The following is a 5452-nucleotide window of genomic DNA, read 5'->3' on the forward strand; positions in this document are numbered from 1 at the left end:
GTTAGGGAACTTAAAACAAATAACTCATAAACCGGTTTGAATTATCAGAGATTGGGTAAGGCCTCGAATAACCTTGAGGGGAAGGTGTTAGGCACCCCTCGAGGTCCATAATGGTGGGTTCCGGCCAAACTTGAATTAGGTGAATTAGTCTTATAAATAAATAAAAACAAATAAAGATTATTTAAACGGGAATAAAGAGGGTCCTAGGTTTATTAGCCTATAGGATCACTTCTGTGCAATACTCGGTAAACTTTCCTCAAATAGAGGTGTTACGTGTAGCATTAACGCACAGGTCATCATATCCTTTACTACCCAATTGCCCTCCCCTTAATTATTGTTACCTAAGCGTTTTAATAGTATCCAATATGTGCCTTATGCGTGCATTACCCGTCCCTTACCTGTGGCCCTTGAGGTGTTTAGACCTCTATTTAAGGAAGTTCTAGACTCACCTATGTTGTTTAAAAACAGAAAACTAAGTGACAAACAAAAATTCAAATAAGACTATCACATAAAGATACAATTAAAGGCTCATATTTACCTCCATAAATAGACAAACAATTGCACGCCTCAAACAAACAGTTTTAAATTATTTAAAGTCTTATAGCAGGATATCTAGATGAGCACAAAATATGCAGCAGTTTCATTAAGGCAAGGCAGTCAATACCTAATCAGTTTGCCTACTGATTTTATTACTTCTTGAATCTGGGCAGGTTTCAAACAGCAGGAAAGTAGCAATTTTAAACCCAGAATCCAATTAACCTATAGGATTGCCTAAGTGATAGCTCGACAGAATCCTATAGACATAGCATCTAAACATTAATCGGACCATGATTATGAACCAGTGGTTAAAGCAGGCGGGATTTTATCTTTTAGACCCTATAGACATATTTTCCAGGTGATGAAACTGATCTTAAAACCTTATAGGCATGGTATCTAAATACAGAAATTAATTTTAAAATCTTATAGCATGGTATCTAAATGCAGAAATTAATTTTAGAAACCTTATAGGCATGATCTTTAAAATGCAGAACTGATTTTCAAACTTTGTGAGCATGATTTAAATGCAGAAAATTAATTTAACAGCCTTATAAGCACAATATCTAAATGTAGTAATTTGAATCTTGAAAGGGTATTCAGAATTATTTTGGTCCTATAGGCATAACATCTAAAACGGATCAGGATATGTTGAACAAATTAAATCCTATCGGCATGTTATCTACCGCACACAGTAACAGAATGCATTGAAACAAATACCTATAGGCATGTTATCTACTACATGAATTAACAGAATATAAATAACCTATAGACAGGATATCTAGCATATAGTAGTGAAAATATTTGAAAGGAACGGACACCTAAAGCAGGTTTCCTACCCGATTCTCATGCAAACATTAAACTAGGCCCAGTTTTTCCCAATTCACTATTACCCTATCGTTATTACAAATAATTATTACAAACTATAAGCAAATGAATAAATTACAAAGTACATAAATACAGGATGCCTGCAGCAGGCCCAATGCATCCAGATAACCCAGGCCTTCAAACCATAACATCTCCAAAGCTCAGAGATACGCAGTAACCATTGGCAAAGTACCAAGAGCCCCGAATCTCTAATGTGTCAGAGTTCCCAAGGGCTTCGAGAACCCAGGGCAATGCTCACACTAGAGAACAAATGTTCAGAAGCAATTCTTAAAAGATTGGAAACCAGCCTCAATGTATCAGAGTTAAGAGGAGTCTCATGGACTCTAAGCAGTGCTCACATTAGGGTGGCAGGAACCTAGTTAACTACGAGTAGGAGTTGAAAATAAAGTATGAAAAATGGAAGACAATTTTGTTTTAGAAAAATAGTTTAGATTTCAGAAGTGCATGGAAGCAGATTACCAGATTACAAGAACCACAAGCATCACACATTTAGTGGAAGGAGTTCAGCCATGAACTCCAACAATCACAACAGACAGGACAAAGTAAAAATTTGTTTGAACAAGGTTTCACATGGCCTTAATCCATTAGCTATTACTAGTTGAACATAAAGGCATACATTAATTAGAGAACAACATGCTGGGATCAAATTACTGATCAGACAATCATACAGAAAGGTAGCAAAGTTGAGAGCATAGAAATCATGAATTAATCAGGAGTTTGTTAAGGATGAACACTTAAAATATGACAGAAATCATGCTAGTTGAGAAACAAATAGACATAGGTATAATAACATAGAGGCAGACATGCTAAAAACAAGAAACACATAGGTCTAATTTCATGGAAATAGGCATGCTGGTTAAAATCCATGAACAGGGAGTACATAGGCCTAATTACATAGAAGTGGACATGCTGATTAAAACATGAAGCACATAGGTCTAATTACATAGCATATTGAATGAGGGCAGAAGTGGAGACATACCAGTCAGCAAATAGCAAACAGGAAGTTGAAAGTATGCAGAATCCAATAGTCTAGCCTTGGCTTTCAGCCGGCTAGACAATGTAGCAAACATAAGTAACAGAAAGGTTTGAATGAAAGCAAAAGCTTATGTGTGTGTGTGTGTTTCTTTCTGGTCTGTCCTTTGAAAATCAGAACAAGAAGGGTTTTTATATCATTTAATATGGTAGGTCATATAAGGTAATAAATCAACCACACATACATAAGGTATGAAAAATCAATTAGCAATTAGTCAGGAGTCAATTAAGAGGACAATCAAATAAGTACCACTTAATTTAAGGAGAAATCTCACACAGAATCAATCTGTAATTAAGAGCCAGGTTAATAAGGTAAGAAACAGTTGCCGGAATCAATTAGGAATTAGGACACACAATCAAGCCAATAATACGGATACATAAATAAGGTAAGAACAAGTAAAACTTAAATAAGAAAATATGGGTACTAAATTCAAACCCTAATTTAGGTAAGTAAATCAATTAACAACTTGATTAGCAGAGTTAAAGGTAATGGGCAAAGACAACATGATAAATAGTTAGAGAATCAAAACCCTAGGATATGTCAAAGGCATAGAGATGAAACTCAAAAAGATCGGTCGAAATAGTAAAGAAGAAAACCATAGTTGAAAGCATTTAAATGTCTAAGCATTTTGACAGAAAACCGTTAGAGATCAAAACCCTAGGGTTTTAGAACATAGTCATGAGAATCCGTCGAACAAGTAAAGAAAATTAAGGTTAAACACTTGAAAAAGTTAGTATTTTTCAGAAACTTAAAGGGATGAAACCCTAGCTTTAGAGAAGAAAAAAATCGGTTAATAATAAGAAAACACAGAATTTTTTTTAAAGAGAAATAACAAATAAACTTAAAATTATTTTAGATTTACAAAGATTTGAATAGATTCGAGTAGCAAGAGACTAGGGTTTTAAAAGAATGACAGAGATGAAAGAAAATCTGGTTTGAAACCATACATCGAGCCATAAACACGAAGATAATAGTACTCACAAACAGAGATGACCATAGATAGGCTCACAAAAAGGTTTTGAACAAATCTGAGTTGAGTCTCTTCGAGATTCCTTCATATAACAACAAATCAAATAACCCGAAGAGGTAGGAGGCCGACAGGAGCCTGAAATCATAGAGGAACCCCATGGAACGGGTAGTTTTCCGGTGACGACGGCTAGGGTTAGGGTTTTGTCTAAGAGAGAAGAGAGGAGGAGAGGATTCAGAGGTGGTGCAATTGGAGAGAATGGGTAGAGTTTGGGGGGGTCGCTGGATTAAAAAAGGAAAGGGATAACGTGGACCGTTGATCTCAGAGATCAACAGCCAAGATTAAAGGAGGTTCTGGGTCGGGTGGGGGTTATTTAATTTGGGCTAGGGCTGATTGGGCTAAGGCTTAATTTGAATTGGGCTGGGGAGTTCGAATTTAAACATAATTAAAGAGGCTATTTGTTAAATACCCAATTTATTAATAAAATAATTTATAAAAAATAGCTAATTAAATGATAAAAATAATTTTTATGCATGAAGATGATTTAAAATAATTACTTAGAATTATAAAAATATTAAAAGGTATTTTCTATATAGATAATATAATTATGTATATGTATGGGCTATTATTGTAAACTATGCAATTATAGTCTTAAAAAATGCAATTAAAATATTCGAACACTTATATGAGCATAAATGATGAATTTAGATGATTAAATCATCATAAAGTAATATGAGAGATAATTATTGAATATTTATATAATTAAAAATACAGAAATAAATTGATTTAAGGCCTTTAAAAATTATAAAAAATTGTAAAAACACTTGTGCATGTTTGTAAATGCATCTACAATATTTTGAAAGTATGTATGCATATGTAAAAATATATGATGGAAAAATTGGGTATCAACAGGACCCCATGAATCCAAGGAACTTTCCGGATCCGACCCCGAATGCGCATATCTCCGGGTTCAGCTTCATATTGTATTTCTTCAGTATGTTGAAGGTTTCCGACAAATGTTTCAAATGGTCCTCTGCTCGCAAGGACTTAACTAACATGTTGTTAATATAAACCTCCATTGATTTTCCTATTTGTTCTTCAAACATTCGGTTTACTAGGCGTTGATAAGTGGAACCGGCTTTTTTTTTAGTCCGAATGGCTTTACGTTATAACAATAGGTGCCGAATTTAGTGATTAAGGAAGTTTTTTCTTGATCACCCAGGTCCATCCGGATTTGGTTGTACCCATAATAGGCGTCGAGAAAGCTGAGTATCTCTTGCCAGGCTGTTGCATCGATCATGCGATCGATATTAGGCAAAGGAAAAGAATCCTCGGGGCATGCCTTGTTCAAGTCTTTGTAATATATGCACATTCGTAATTTATTTCCCTTTTTAGGCACTACTGCTACGTTAGCCAACCAATCCGGGTACTTAACTTCCCGAATGGAACCTATTCTAAGGAGTTTAGATACATTATCTTTGATGAATGCATGCTTGACTTCGGACTATGGCCTCTTTTCTGTTTAAACGGGTGGAACTTCGGATCCAGGCTTAGCTTATGAGTGTTTATTTCTAGCGGGATCCCTGTCATGTCTAAATGGGACCAAGAAAAATAATCCACGTTAGCTATAAGGAACTCAATGAGTTTTTTTTAGCTCGAGAGTTAACCCTGCGCCTAGGTATACCTTCCAATCGGGCAAGTGTTCAATCAATATGATTTGCTCCAACTGCTCGATCATCGATTTGGTGGCATCGGAATCATCAGGGGCGATGAACGACCTACGAACTCCGTAATCATCATCATCGCCTGCTTCTTGCCTCTCAGGTTTGGTAGGGGCCGATGTCGGTGATTGCTATTTAGTTTCTTCCTCCCTAATCGACTTCAGGTTCTTCGATGTCGAAAGTGCAGACATCGGGATCACCTCATTGGCCGTGAACATTCCTTTTGTGGCCTGCTGCTCTCTGTAAACTGTCTTGATCCCTCCCGGTGTGGGGAACTTCAATGACTGTTGTAGTGTTGAAGGTATTGCC

The sequence above is a fragment of the Nicotiana sylvestris genome, chromosome 6 (assembly GCF_000393655.2).
Source record: "Nicotiana sylvestris chromosome 6, ASM39365v2, whole genome shotgun sequence".
Taxonomy (NCBI): domain Eukaryota; kingdom Viridiplantae; phylum Streptophyta; class Magnoliopsida; order Solanales; family Solanaceae; genus Nicotiana; species Nicotiana sylvestris.